The following is a 16,273-nucleotide window of genomic DNA, read 5'->3' as shown; positions in this document are numbered from 1 at the left end:
TATATGGGTGGTGGGTGTCATTCCAGAATACATGAAGTTGCTTTGGAGTAAAACAGGAATTAAATTTTTCCCAGTGAAAAGGAATTGAAGATTTAATAACTGGCCCACAATGCCCTGAAGGAAGCATTTCCTCAAAAGTTGAGCTGCCAAAACATGGGAGTGTCCCAGAATGTATTAAGACAATTCAATGTGAGACAAAAAACACTTTTCTTGAAAAGCCTGGTGCTCTTCTTGCTTGGCAGTCCAAAGCCCACAAACCCCGAGGCGGCGTCTTGGACTATTTTGCCATGCAAAAAGGATGTGGCATAAGGATGACCCATCTCCTCTCCATGGGCCAATTAGACTCGTGCACAAAGGAGGCCATTGAATGCCCACGGTGCCTGGCCCCAGACAAACCATGCCAGGACAGCGGGCTACGTGCATCTCTTCCTCCCTGGGGACTTATGGCAGGGCCGTGCCAGAAGGTGCCTCATCAGTGCTCACCCCGGCAGCCCAGCCTTTCCAGTACTTTGTTATAAACTGGAATTCCCAGAAATCAGGATCCGAACCTGAAATTCCATTAGAATCTCCACATAGGTTTGAATTCTAGAAAGAGAGAAGTAGCCAGCTATGCCTGCTGTTGGTCTTAGCCTCCGACATAGTTGCCTGCTGATTCATTATGTAAACACAGGGGTTAATTCCCTCCTTTCAGAAATCTGCTCCTGTGCACCCCAAATTATTATTATCTGTGTTCAACCGTGGAGCCTGACAAGCTGAGAGGCTGCCAGCAAAACCCACCGCCTTCCTGATTTAAGAAAACAGACCTGGCTCGGGGCAGGCTCTCCAGCCTGACACACTCTCCAGACGTAAATGTTATTTTATCAAGATATAGGGTGACATAAAAATATTTGTATAATCAATATATCTTGTTCAGCTTCACAATCTCTGACAGGTCTTCAAGTAATCTCATTTCACAGATCCAGTAGACTCGTCAGAAGTAATGACAAATGTCAGAGGAGGCATCATGCTTATTTTTCATAAGAGGCTGATACTACATCTAGTTTCTGTGCGCCAAGAAACAGAAACAGGTTTGTGGGAACCCTTCCCCACGCTCGCAACCTAAAACACAGAAGACACTTGTTACTATACAATGGAATACTTTAACTTCAAACAGGATGTGGACGGGCTGTATTTTCATTTTATTGACTTGACCTTCAGCTTTTTGCTTGTCTGAAAGGACTGCCCCGCTAGCATACAGAGCTGCTCTTCGAAATGGACCTCTTCTTAACACGGGCTCTTGGCAGAGTCCCTTTTAAATATCCTACCTGTCTCAATATTTATAGTTTTCACTGCCATCACAGGGGAGGAGCTGATGAAAAGAAATGAAATTGAAACATGGACCTGGTAGGGGTTGGTTCCTCTTCTCTTATTATATTATGGAATCTGAAAATACCTCTTGAAATTCTGGTCACCATCTGAGCACATCACAGAGGTGGTCACCTCCACAATTCCTCCCACTCCATTTAGCAAAACAAAGAAAAGCTCAGAGACTTCCAGTGGGCAAATGAGAAAGACACCAAAGAAAGTAGATACAGCCCGTGAGCCAAAGGAGTACATAATGTCATCTTGGAACACAGCTGACAGAAAGCTAAATTAGTGCACACCAATGAAGGGTAAGAAGACAAGCACAGATACTGGGGCTTCCCAGTGTATTTGGAAACAGTCTCAATAAGAAGGGGTCTCAGGGATGGATTTGGCTATCTACCCTTCCTTCCATCCTTTCAATTTATTTCTCTTCCTAAAATGCCTCTGTTCTTACTTGTCTGAGATAATACCTTTATCCATGCTCATACAGTTAGATGTTGATGCATATGGGAGAAATTCAGGTGTTTGTCCTGTTGTTTCTTTATGCAAATATGGAAATAGCACACACTTCATTCCACAGCTTACTTTGCTCCTTTAATAACACATCACGGGCAATCCTCCAGCGCCTTCCTTTAAGAATCACACACATTCCACACTGTCACGGTTCCACCATTCCTCTGTAGGTGTGTGGTTTCCAGTTCTCAAGCAAGTCTCTGTCTGGCCATTCCTCCTTCCTCTGCCTTTGGGAAGTGGAAGTAGTGACTAAGCTTTATCAAACAGCCACTCCTACCTTTTAGGGAAATGACTCCCTAGAATTTGCTCCTAAAAGTAAAGGGTCTGTCCAGGCCTGAAATGTCAACTGTGTTCAGTGGCCTCCTTCTTCCAGGACGCCGTGGCCCTCGCAGATTGCATAAAACAATTTCCGGCAAGTGTAAACCTCCATCTTCATGGATGATTTCCTCAACCTACCTACTTTATACCATTGAAACAAAGCTTTTTCTAAAACCACTGAGAGTTCTTATGCTGTTTCTGCTTGACCATGACTTTTTAAAATAGAAGTTGAAATGTCAAAGGAACCCCAAGTCCACGGCAGGTGCTCCCAGACTGGATCATGAAGCGCTAACCGTCAACATGGGATGATGGTCAGAGTGAGTGAGGCGGAGCCCACAGCTGGGGTGGAAGGGCCGGCTCCATTTGGAAGAGCCGGGTGCTCTTTTGATTTCCTTGCTCTGATATTTAGACCTTTTCAGTCTCAAACTGATGCTTGTGGGCAAGGAAGACTGAAACAAATGGAAAGTGCCAGACTTCTGCTTCCTCCGAGCCACTTGCCAAGGTTCTCCCTGCCCAGCGGTCGGGGCCGACTCTCGGTTCCTTCACCTCGGCTCCTGCTGCTCCTCCGCTCTCGCCACCCGCCTGCCAGCCCGTCCATCCTGGTTTAAACACCTGCCGCTCAGGTCGGCCTGCCCTCCCCCCACCCTCCCACAGGTCACCCGCTGTCAGGGTGCCCGTACTGTGCCCCTGTAAGCGTGAGGTCCTGCGGGCGGGACGTCATCTGTGTGACTCACACCACGTCCCCGGTGCCCAGCACAGAGCCTGCTCCACACGTAAGGACACACGTGAAGACACAGATGGCCTGCCAAGGCTCGACACTGTTCTAAGTGTTTCCCGCACGTTATTCTGTTTAATTTTCAAAACAACCCTACGGGGTAGGTGCCACGAGTGTCTCTCTCACAGATTAAGGAAGCTGAGCTATAAGAGCCCATGTTCACAACCACTGAGTTCTCTTGTCACCCAAACAGCTCTCTCGTTCCCTTGATCTTCTCACTTAATATGACCGTAAGAGTCTTCTCTGGGGTCCTCAGCCACGTTCACAACCTGCAGCTCCTTTTAGGTGCGGGCCCCTCTGGCACGGTCCTTACTCAGGCAGTGTGTGCTCCTTACTTGTCTTCGTCTTGACTATACCCTTTTCTCATCAGCTCTGCAAGTGTCCCCTTAGATTTAGAGCCCATCAGAGAGCTCCCGGCGCAGCCACTCTGTGAGGGGTGAGGGGCGAGGGCGGTGCCTCCCTTCTGTTTTCAAGAAGATCAGTTTCACATAATGACACAATCTGAGTCCCAGGGATGAGCTCATGAGGGTCGCCCTCTTCCCAAATCCTGGGCCACAAAATTAGGTCCATCCTGAATTTTAAGAAATCGGCATTCTACAAATTTAGAGTTCGAGAGACAACCGTACAGGTCTGAGTGTCCCTCGCCGGCCACCACACCCCTTCTCCCAAGGTGCCATCAGTAGCACTGTGTGCACTCGAATTCTGCCTCGACCATTAAAATTTACCGAAGGGAGCAGTTTCCCTAGTTGTCTCCGTGCCCTCTGGGAAACGAGCTTTCTGGAGGCCTGCTGTAAAGGGCTCATGTCCAGGTGAGGCTCTGCTTGACCAGCTGCTCGGGCTGCTCCCCCTTGGCCCTGGGCCTGTTTTGTGATCTGTGTCTGGGGCACCGGCTACTTTCTCTGCCTCGTCACAGATGCAGTCGTATCCCCACGCCCAGCCACGACCACTTCCATTCATCTTTTGCCATAGTTCTGCCTCCTTGAGGATATGGGGCAGCCCTCTCCCCCTGCTCACCCCGTCCCCCACACATGTACACACACAGGCCAAATTATGCAGCAGAGGAATGGCGGGGGTGGGCGGGGGCAGGCGGTGCACAACCGTATTTGCAAGATTCCTTCCTCCGTTTTCTCTAATATTCTCATTGCTCACCTAGTTCCAAACTTTGCTGTGCTACAGCCTCTCCTTCCTGCTTCTCGTCCCCTTCACACACACACACGTGCGCATACACGCGCGCACGCACACGCATGCAAACATGTACACTTCTATAGGCACCTACCCTACTAGAAGCAATTCTAGGTCACGCTTCCCCAGAGCTCAGCACAGTGCCAAGGTCATGGCTGTAGTGCTGGGCAGACAGCACTCTGCTCCGACAGCTGGGCTTCACCTCCTAGGTTATTCATTCCCTGGGTGCCCCTCTTCAGCACTGGGCCCTCCAAAACATCCCACCAGGACCTGCACATCTGAGACCTGCCCTTATGGGCAACTCGAACCTAAGACTGACTCTCTCTCTCTCTCTCTCTCTCTCTCTCTCTCTCTCTCTCTCTCTCCTCCCCTACCCTTTGCTCCTCATCCCCGAGTTCACCCAGTGCCCTGGTTTCAGGTTTGTGCTTTCCTGTGTAGATGTGAATCTCCTCCCCTCATTTCTTCCCTCATTTACTGTCAGTCAGTAACTCTCTACTCTGCTGCAGGCCCTTGCTCCACAAACCAATTCCAGAGATGGATAAATAACTAGTAATAATGACCAAATTCTAAGTCCTGCGCTTGGTGTATGAACGATGAGCTCTTTGAGAACAGAGAAGGGAGAAATTATTTCTGCGTGGCCTGTGAGAGAAGGCTATGGTGAAAAGCTAACATGTGAATTGGGTCTTGAAGGATGTGTAGGAGTTCCCTGGCAAAGGGCAGGAAGGGCCTCTGAGGCAGAGGAGACTACATGAGTAAAACTCGATGGGAAGAGCATGATGTGGAGGTAATGAGGGCTACAGTATGGAAGGCGGGGGCAGGCACGGGGCGGGTGTGGGGTGGCTTTTTGTTCCCCAGTATATAAAAATCTTGAACACACAGAGTAGGCCCCCAGTAAATATTTATTTTCGATGGTAAATAAAGCAGGATAAAACCAGATTTTAAAGAGCATTTTATGCTATGCAGGGAACTCTAAACTTTAGTTTATAGACAGGGAGAATTCACCAAACTTTTTTAAATCAGGGAAATGGTATCATTACATCTGTGTTTTAGAAAAGAGATAACTCTTAAAGACTGTGTATAAAACAGATTTTAAAGGGGAAATTTAGGGGGAATTCTTACAAAGCATCACGCTAGCTAACTATTTTTATTGGGTATGTTGATTTTGATTAGGCTTATCCTTTCCTCTGCTGCATTTGCTCCAAATCTTGGTTATGCTTAGGAAATCCTAGTACCACCCTACATTACGAAATTCACTTAATACTGATGCTTAAGATACCGACATAGAGGCCTCTGGAACCATTGGTTTCATTTCTGCCTCTCCTCATAGTTTTCTCCAAAAACATCACTTATTCTCACATTTATTTCCAGGTGGTACTTCCTGTCCCCCAACTATCCAGCTTGCACCAGCTCTTCAAGAATTCATACTCCCTCTTTCTCCGTTTCCATTTTAAATCCCACTGGATGTGCAGCTCTGTCACCGTGAGCCAGTCGCTTGCTCAGGTAACGCTTTCTCTTGGCACATCGGCCTTTTGAGTCGTGCCCCCTGGAGATGCAGCACCTTCCTTGGTGGGGCATCTCAGACTCCTCGTCAGGATATGTTGAGGCGAATAGTTCAGCGAGCGTGGCTCGGTTCTCACCACATGAAAAGATTCCTGTTTCTTCTTGTTTGGGCGCCAGCCTTCACCCTACCCCTCCTTTCACCCTACCCCTCCTTTCACCCTACCCCTCCTTTCACCCTGCCCCTCCTTTCACCCTGCCCCTCCTTTCACCCTACCCCTCCTTTCACCCTCCCCCTCCTTTCACCCTGCCCCTCCTTTCACCCTACCCCTCCTTTCACCCTCCCCCTCCTTTCACCCTACCCCTCCTTTCCATAAGTCTCTGGGAGCAGCCGGATTCTGGGGCAGAATCAGCTAAGGTGGGAAGGTGGCTGTCACCCCATATGACCCACACTATGATTCCCACTGGGACAAATTCAAGAAGAAATAAATTGTAGCTCTAGCATTTCAAGCTAGAGAAGAGATTTGCTTTTTTTTAAATTAAAAAAAAAATGATAGAATTTTGGATCCAATAATGTTTTCCTTCTTGTTTCCTTGAAAATTGTTTCCTGCATAATTCTGTAGCAGCGCACGGACCCATGGCAGCTCCACACACACCGGTCCCGTGAGCCTCAGGAGTCTGTCCTCTCCGCCAACATCTTCAGCGCTGGGATTAGCACCTCACTCACCGAACGAGACGGGAGAAAGGCCTCCCCACACAAACGGACGCTCTCGGATTCCTAGGCCTATCTCATTTATAAAAAGTTAAGCACCCATAGCATAACTTGTGATCGGATCCAAAAAGACTTCAGCTGCACTTTGTCAAAACATGCACTGCATTTAAAATCTAAAAGTATTCTGAATCTCAGTCTCTAGACCTACCTTACTAATTCTAATTCTTATGGAAATTGTGCCAATTCTTACACTAGAAAACAAGAAATGAATTAATGTAAAAGAACCATTGAATGGAACTTTATTTTCTTTTCTTTTGTCTTCTTTTTTTTTTAACCAAAAAAATTTAAGAAATATTTTATTCTTAAGGGTGTTTCCTTGAGATTATTTCTACTCAATTTCTTAGAGACTTCCAGAATAAACAGATACTTGAGGTGCAGACAGACCTAGCAGGAAACAAGCAGCAAAGAAGCACTGTGCTCGGTGGCCTACACTAGATTGAGTTCTTGGCCCTAATTCTTCACCCCTCCCTATCCTGATCCTGTCTTTATTTAAAATGTTGGTATTTTTTTCATCACAAATGTTTCTGCATTAATTGTGATTTTTTTAAAAATATTTTATGAAAATATTATTTATCTTGATTAAGTATCTTGGCTCCCCCTAAAGCTTCTCACTGAAGATAAATGTTCACATCCCTCACCCTAGTCTCAGTACTGCCCACGTCCTTTGCCATGTGATTTTGGCATTACTCCACCAGTCAAAGTGTATTTCTCCTCCTCTTGACTTTGAGGTTAGCCATGTGTCTTACCTTGGCCAATATAATGAGACAGAGGGATGCTGTGTCACTTCCACGCCTAAGCCTTCAGGGGCCCTTGTGTGCTTCCACTTGCCCTCTTTCTCTGCTGCTCTCACCGTGAGAAGAACTTGCCTTTAGTCCCAGGAGGAGAAGCTGCGTGGAGCAGAGGGAGCCTAGCCTAGACCAGAAGACCTCCAGCCAAGACACAGACACATGAGCTACATCGATGCTTATTGTTAGGGTTTTGTGGTTGTTTGTCACCCGGACATGTATTACACATACCAACAATTGCTTCATCCTGGCTGGTTAGTGTGAGTTAATCATGGTCATCCCATTCCCATCCCCCGTGTCAGCAACGGGCTGAGGAATGGAGATGTCTAGGTCCATTGGAGCCGATGAAACATACAAGAAATTGGCTGGAGGCTTCAGGGGAAAGTATTCCTTTCTGTTATGAGATATGCCAAGATATGCTCTCCTGTTCCCTTTCTTATGAATATATATTTGTGTATAAACAGAGCATGTAGCTCTGATGACCAATAGCAGTCACCTATTGGTGGACCTCCAGAAGAATGAGCCCAAGAATGAAATCAGTCCATAGAGGAGTGCCAAGCTGGGACCATCACAGGAAAATAAGGCAGAAGGCTTGGTAGAGCCATGACTGAAGTCTGACCAATCTCTGAACTTTCACTCACATGATTCAGTACATTTTTATTGTTTAAGCCAGTTTAGGTTGGCCTTCTGTTTCTTGCAGCTGAAAGCATTCTCATTAGCTGACTCAGGCCACATAACTATCTCTGAATTCACTTTAGGGCCCTCTTTCCACATTATTCCAGGTTTAATAGGTGAATCTTTGAGTGAGCTGAAACAGAGTTCAGGCACAAAGTTCATGGTCATTACTGGGAGTTCCATATTCCTTCCCCCAGGCCTTGCCCCACAGAGAGTGTCACCCTGCTTCCTGCCTTCTCTCCAAATGATGTCTCTTCCCACCACAGTGTGGCCATAGTTATATGAATAACCTCTCACTTCCCCTATAATATTTCTGCTTTAAAAATGACCAGAGTGTTGACTAATGAAATCAGTTATGATATTTTCATATGATAGAACACCATAAATCCATTAAAAACTATTTATTAACTTAGCAAATGTTTACTCAACACCTACTCTGTTTCAGGGAGTGTACTACCAAGAACGCTTGATGATATGGGAAATGTCAAATATAGACTCTACAACATTCAAGCTATAAAACATAATTGTAATATCTGATTTAGATGATATTTAGGTGGGACTTTGGACTTTAGACTTCAAAATTGATGCTGGAATAAGTCAAGACTTTTGAGGCTGTTGGAATGGAGTGAATGAATGTATTTTGCATGCAAGAAGGACATGAATTTGGGGGGTGGGGAATCCAAGGCAGAATGTTATGGACTAAATGTTTATGTCCCCCTAAAACTCATATATTGAAACCCTCACCCCCAATGTGACGCTATTTGAAGGTGAGGCCTTTGGGAGGTAACTAGGTTTGTATGAGATAATGAGGGTGGAGCTCCCAGATGGGATTATTGCCCTTATGAGAAGAGAAAGAGACACCAAAGCTCTTTCTCTCCACCAGATAAGGACACAGAAAGAAGTCTGCAAGCTAGAAAGAGGGCCCTCACCAGGAACTGAATCTGCCCGCACCTTAATCTTGGACTTCCCAGCCTTCAGAACTGTGAGAAATAAATGTTTATCCTTTGAGAGGGGAAAAAAAACAACATAATTACATATAATAGTGAATATGTGAAAAAGGAATATGCATACATATATACACATACCCCAAAAGAAAATAAGACTAGAAAGCTATTCTAAAAATATTAATAAGGGTCATCTCTGAAGAGCAGATAAAGTGCAATTTGCTTCTTCTCTGTGTGTTTCCATATTTATCACATCTTCTGTGATTACCACATTACTTCTGTAAACATGAAAAGCACCCAAGGAATAAAATTATGCTAGTGTCTTTGATAAATCTCATAAATCCTGAAGTGTTTATATTTCAGCTTCATTGGACATTATAATTATGTAATTTCTTTCTTCTTTCAATGGGCCTTGATGTTTCACGTGTATTTACACAAAGGTGCTGTGTACATGAGCAAGAGACAGAGAGAGCAAAGAAAAGGAATATTTTTAAATAATCAAAAACTCATATTTACATTTAGGATTGCCTCTGTCTTCATGTCAGATTTAAAATTTGGAAAGCGAGAGAAGAACCAGACAGGTACTGCAGACCACATTTATTACTGCAGTCAGACCATGGGTGCACTTCCAAGGGGTGCAGGAAAAAGGAGAGCAAGAGAGAGTGTGTCCTGGGCCCCTGTTCTCTGGGCGCTAACGAGTGAGTGTGGCTAACTCCTTCCACCCCAGCTCTCGGAGAACAGCTCACTGTACCTTTAACTGTCTGACCAACGGGTATCTGAAAGCCCACATTATGCTGAGACTTCCAGACACATGCCGCTTACTACTAAAAAGAAGATTTTAAAAAGAAAAAAGAAGTGGAAAGGAAGATGAAACATCTGTACAGTTTTCATCTCAAAATGATACAAATAATCCATCTCAAAATATAATAGAGACTTCATGTCAAAATAATACAATAATTCTGTTGTACTACTGGAGGGAATTGAAATAAAGGAAATAAATTGGAATTGTAAGGCTGGAATGCTCTACTTGCATCTAGAATTTAATGTTTGCAAACTATATTCAAACCCTGTATTATATTATGATTATAAACTATATTAATTTTGCTCTTACTCTTTGATAAAACTCCCACATCGTTGGTGTGATGGCATGCACCTATAGTCCCAGCTACTCGGGAGGCTGAGGCAGCAGGATCACTTGAGCCCAGGAGTTCAAGGCTGTAGTGAGCTATGATTGCGCCTGTGCATAGCCACTGCACTCCAGCCTGGGCAACACAGCAAGACCCTGTCTCTTAAAACAAACAAACAAACAAAAAAAAAAACCTCCTTTGCGTATCTCACTGCATTTGATTCTCACGAGCTCCTTATGTGGTACTTAAGACAAATATTCCTCCCATTCTTTCTGTGAAGAAGACGAGGCCCATGGAGACAGGGCTAAGCCCAAGCCTTCCAGGTCAGGGTTCTTGTATTGTTTATGCTAATGAGATATAGAAATATTTCATTTCCCTTCTTTTTAATGTTTATTGAACTAGAAAAATTGATTATGCTGGATATAATTTTCCACACACGGAAAAGCACCCACTACAGTACCCGCATTCAGTTGATGTTCCCAAAATATAAGATGACTGACATACACTTGATCTTAATAAAAAACAGGCTCCTTTAGAAAATTATAGCCTTTATATTAGATTTTTCATTACTCTTTCCTTTCCTTGAAACTCGCCTACATGCTACTGAAGGGTTGCAACCCAGGGAATAAAAAAAAAATGTGTCTCAAATATCAGAGGACTTGAGGTCAAAATCTCTTAAAGGTAGCAATTTCTCTCTCTCTTTTTAATCGTCAGTATAAATTAATTTGGACCATAGTTTGAAAGAAAACCAATCTGATCCCAAACATTTCACGTGTAAAATGGAAAAGAGCAAAGCTAGAAACCACACAATCATCTAAAATTTTTCCTGCTATGAAAATTGCCACAGTCAGAGTGGTTTGCTGCTGAAACACAAGTGGGGCTGAGTTTGGTGGAGACTGAATCCTCCTCTCAACAGACACCATCCTGGCTGTGAGATCTACGTCTGCATAACACCCAGTGAGCGCGTCCGTGGGAAGTGAAAAGTTTAATAAATCATTCTGATGGTTTCAAATATTCAGAATATTTGGGCTCATGAAGATCCATTGTTTTGGCAGTTGTGTGAATTTTTCACATTTCCACCCGATAATGTTCTTGGAAAAAAGTGTCCTCCTCTCTGGGAATCTAGGAATGTGGTATCCTGCACCCACCTGTCTGCATAGTAGTCATAAACTTTGTCTGCCAGATGGGAAAAAAGTATGCTAGAGCCTAGGATCCATGCTCCTTTAAAATGACTCTGTTCTTTCCCCACTGACAACCCACAGCACATGGACAGAGTGCTACTGAAGGAGGCCAGCCTGCCAGGCCTTCAAAGGGCTTCCAGAAGCTTCCAGAATGGGCCAGCGTGGTCCCTGAACCTCCAGTCCCAGAATCCTGTCAATAATGCAAATAATTATAATTGTGTCAATAATGCTAGTAACAATAGTACTCATCACTCACGCAGATCCTCGGGGCTCACCCCAGACCTTCTCAGTCAGAATCTCCGGGAGCAGAGCTTGAGGTCTGCATTTCAACAAGCTCCTGTGATGACTCCCCTACACTTTGAGTAGCACTGATCTCCTAGCTGCAGGCGGAGCGGGACGAGCACACAGCCTGTTTTTCAGGAAAGTGGCCAAAAAAAAAAGCAAGAAAAATGTACAAGTAGAAAGCCATAAATGGCCCTAGAAGTGCTGACCACATGTGACCACAGCGCAGACATGGAAAGCCTGTCCCTAGCGCCCCCTTACACACACACACACACACACACACACACACACACACACGCAGCATGGGTGTGGGCTCTTCTAAGCCTAAGGAAGCGGCTCAACTCTCTGAGGAATATGTCACATGTTAGGGGGCTTAAACCTGCCACTCTGTCTCATCTCTCAGAACGTTTCATCTCCACGTTACCTCATTTGAATACGTTAAAACAAGATCCTCAGCATGAAGTTAATAGCTGCACAGTCAGAACCGGCATCTAGCACTGCCCAACCTGGGCGAAGACAGGATATTCAGAAATCTCCAGAAGAATTAGCAGGTCTCACAGATGCTCAATCAAAAAAGGGTGGGGGAGAGGATGGAGATGTAAAATGTACTGTCTTGCATGGTCTGTAATCCGCCGTCTTTACAGCTTCCCCATGTGCCCGGAGGCCCACTGGCCCGGCCGCCACGTTCTGCAGGTGAGGAATGAGAGGGGTTAAGCGCGTGGCCCAAGGCAGCCCTGAAGCTCATCAGCCTCGGGACTGGACTCAGCCCGGCCCTCCTTGCAGCCTCGGTTTCCCCACTACAGCCCAGGACTCAGGTTCTGTGAAAGTACAAAAGGTAACACTTCATTCTACATTCAAGAGTCACAGAACGGATACTCTTTTAAAAATAAGTGTAAATGACATAGGGTTACACGAGCCAGAGAGGGCCTTCCGGGCTCCCCTGACCTTTGCCTCTTTATCTCCCTCTTTCCCAATCACCCACACGTGGAAATGCTGAGACAGCTTCCAAACATGAACGTTGACCAGGCCACACGTGTTCTGGGGAGAGATCACTGGATTTTAAAATGTCAGATGCAGTTCCCCTTTATGACATTTTCGTTTCCACATAAAGGGGGAGGTAACGGGCCCAGGACCCATTCTCCAGGACAGGCCAGCATCACCGCCCTTTCCCGGAGCATTTGGGTCATGGTCCATGAGGCTGGCCAGGTGACAGTCAAATCCAAGCTGTGGGTTTGCAGTGGGAGGAGAGAAGCTGAAATAGAACCTGACCCACCGTGTGCTCCGGCTCAGACTCCTCAGAGCTCTGCTCTGGAACAGGGCTGTGGGCTAGGAGGTCTTACTGGGCACATGCTCCGTTAATGATAAAGTAATGCTGATGTTTGTTTGTTATTGCTCCTTGTGCATATCGCTCCAGAAGGAGAGGTGTTGCAGAAACCTATCTTTCAGAAGACCACAGAGAATAAAAAAAGATTAACTGTTGCTACACACATCATGCACAAATGATCCTACAAACAAGTTCACTGAGAGAAGCCAGACACAAAAGAGCACACGCAGTATGTTTCCATGTCTATGAAGAGCAAGAGCCAGCAAAGCTGAGCTATGGTAATAGACATCAGAATAGCAGTCACCCAGACAAGGCGGGACAGTGCTGTGGCTTTGAGCAAGAAGAGGCATGAGGAAGACTTCCCAAATGTGCTCTATCTCAATCCGACTGGTAGTTACACAGGTGTAGACGTATGAAAGACATTTATTGACCTGCAGTTAAGAGTTACGAACTTTACTATATGCAGGTTATTCCTCAGTTAAAACAAAATCTTTATTTCCCACATGAATGCATAATTTCCAAATAGTTCTGTAAATGGCCATCTATTTCTATTTTTAGAGCTTTGAAATATTAAAATTAGAAATTTAGAAGCTATATTTACTCTTGAACAGGTTGAAAAGTTTTTCATTTAAGTCATGTTTAATCGCAGTTCTGAACTTGAATTTTTTTTCTAATTAGATCAATGGAGAGGCCTCATATCATCCACTTTCTCAAAAGGGGCCTTTTTTAGTTTGAGGAAAGGCAAGGCAAGAATTTAAAAGAGTTACTGCATTTTAGTTCTTCCATATTTCTATCTCATTTTAAATTTTTAAAATTTTTCACAGTGTCCTCTTTGCTGCATGAATGTTTTGTCCTACATCTCTTCTGTATAGAGGAAAATGAAGAGGCATATAAAAGTAGTTTCAGGCCGGGCGCGGTGGCTCACGCCTATAATCCTAGCACTCTGGGAGGCCGAGGCGGGCAGACTGCTCAAGGTCAGGAGTTCGAAACCAGCCTGAGCGAGACTCCATCTCTACTATAAAAAAAAAAAATAGAAAGAAATTAATTGGCCAACTAATATATATAGAAAAAATTAGCCGAGCATGGTGGTGCATGCCTGTAGTCCCAGCTACTCGGGAGGCTGAGGCAGGAGGATTGCTTGAGCCCAGGAGTTTGAGGTTGCTGTGAGCTAGGCTGACGCCACAGCACTCACTCTAGCCTGGGCAACAAAGTGAGACTCTGTCTCAAAAAAAAAAAAAAAAAAAGTAGTTTCTGACAGTTGACGGCGGTATACAAAAAATTTTTAATTATGTTGCGTTTAAAGGAGATGCTATAGAATATGCATTTACTGGTACTGGAACAGATGAAAGCACAGTATTTTCATTTTTAAAGACGAAAGAGCTATTTTAAAAAGCATGTGTTTTTCATAGCATATTTTACTTTATACCAATGATTCTAAGGTTTCTATTAAACAGAAAAACAAATTACAAGTCTGGCAACCACAAAGATGAAAGCAGGCGAAGTCTCCATAAGTGAAAGGGATTTTAACCAATAGTAAAGTGATGACAAAATCCCACGGCGTATTGACAGCATTGTTAAAGCTCCAAATTATACTTTATGATAGCTAACTGAAGTCCGGGGGGACAAGAGCCCATGGATGTCTGACTGTTGATGAAAGAAGGAAAAAGAGAAAGGAGGGATTATGTCTTCCCCAGAGAACGACTAAGTTAAACTGATCTAGCCCAGACACAGTAGCTTCCAGGCTAAAATAACTTCTAATCAACTACATGAATCAAGCTTGGCCCTCTCTTGCGTGCACAGCCCAGGCTACTTTATCAACCCACGGGGAATGAATTTAGCCTCCCTACGGTAGCTCTGCATCCAAATTCCAAATTCCAAAGACCCCAGTTCAAGTCAGGACTCTTGTCTCTGAGCAGGTGGAACTTTGCTTGTCAGAGGCCATTTAAATGTGATCTTAAGTATCAGGATGAAGCCCAGCAAAGTCCCTGTTCCTTGAAGAAATGTCATATTTACCAGGAAATAGGGAGTTAAGGGAACTAGGTCTAGTGAAAGTGTGTGGATAAACCTTTAAAGTGTCTGAACTTGGCCGGGTTTGGTGGCTCACGCCTGTAATCCCAGCACTTTGGGAGGCCAAGGCAGGAGAATCTCTTGAGACCAGCCTGAGCAACATAGTAAGACCGGTCTCTACAAAAAACTTTAAAATTTGCCGGGTGTGGTGGTGTGCACCTATAGTCCCAGCTACCCTAGAGGCTGAGGCAGGCGGATCATTACAGCCCGAAAGTTGGAGGTTGCACTGAGGTACAATGACACCACTGCACCCTAGCTCAGGCTACAGAGTGACACCCTGTCTCCAAGAAAAAGAAGTGTCCAAAGTTATAACAGAGAAGTTTCATATATACATAAGCAAAGAAGATCACAAGGCTCTAAGTCATGGCCACACTTTAATGCCAAGCATCTAAGTCAGCAATTATAAGATATGCTTTTCTGCATAAAAATATCACATGCTAGAGTTGTCACCTGGCAAAATAAATACTAGAGCTAATGGCAAGGACTTTCAGAGTACTATGAACCTTGGCCGAATAAAAATCCTTGCCATTTAGAAAAAACAACAGGACATCAATAAGGAACAAATCCACATCATATCTATCATCTTCAACACAACTGGTAGCCCCCACCATGAACTTGCCCCGTATGTAAAGATTAAATCCAAGAAAAAAAAAAAACCTGAATTTAATGCTCTTTTTAAGAGCTCACGCCTATAATCCTAGCACTCTGGGAGGCCAAGGTGGGCCGATCGCTCAAGGTCAGGAGTTCGAAACCAGCCTAAGCAAGAGTGAGACTCTGTTCCTACTAAAAATAGAAAGAAAATTAATTGGCCAACTAAAATATATAGAAAAAAATTAGCCGGGCATGGTGGTGTATCCCTGTAGTCCCAGCTACTTGGGAGGCTAAGGCAGGAGGATCGCTTGAGACCAGGAGTTTGAGGTTGCTGTGAGCTAGGCTGATGCCAGGCACTCACGTTAGCCTGGGCAACAGAGTGAGACTCTGTCTCAAAAAAAAAAAAAAAAACTGAAATTAAAAAAGAGTTAAATAAACTCTCGTGAAGGAGCATTCAATTGACCAAATTTCAATAATGTGTTTTTTCCTCCAGAATTTAGACAAGCGCACATGCTGAGAAGGTTTGATAATGATGTCTAATTTTCAGAGCTGTTAAAATATTGTTACTTTTTAGGAAAAAGGAATCATTTTAGGAAAAAGGAATCATTTACAGAAAAACAGATATTTTTTAATTAAAAATAAATCAGGTAGCCATATCAAAACAAAAATTTTGCTTAAATGTAGCAAATTCATATTACTATGCAGACACAGAAACCTCAATTTAATTTGGCAGCTATTATGCACAAAATGTTATATTGGTGCTTGTGGAAGCCAAGATTGCCAGTCACCACTTTGCAGTAATTTATGATATGAAAGATGTGTATAGGAGGTAAGCTGGGCAAGAACTGGCAAAGTCTTCAAGAAGAAGTGCCATGTTAAGCAAACCATAAGGGGTT

At 44.3% G+C, this 16,273-nt stretch overlaps 1 long non-coding RNA gene across 1 annotated transcript; it reads right to left on the bottom strand.

Moving 5' to 3' along the window:
* Positions 1-10,820: 10,820 nt before the first annotated feature.
* On the bottom strand, positions 10,821-12,435 carry LOC105868644 (uncharacterized). Its single transcript, XR_001152835.2, has 3 exons — positions 12,378-12,435; positions 11,820-12,082; positions 10,821-11,303 (listed from the first exon to the last, which is right to left on the bottom strand). It is a non-coding gene; the product is annotated as an uncharacterized LOC105868644 (long non-coding RNA).
* Positions 12,436-16,273: the final 3,838 nt, after the last annotated feature.

Source organism: Microcebus murinus, chromosome 5, assembly GCF_040939455.1.
Source record: "Microcebus murinus isolate Inina chromosome 5, M.murinus_Inina_mat1.0, whole genome shotgun sequence".
NCBI classification, from domain to species: Eukaryota; Metazoa; Chordata; class Mammalia; order Primates; family Cheirogaleidae; genus Microcebus; species Microcebus murinus.
This window is presented reverse-complemented; position numbering and strand designations above follow the sequence as displayed.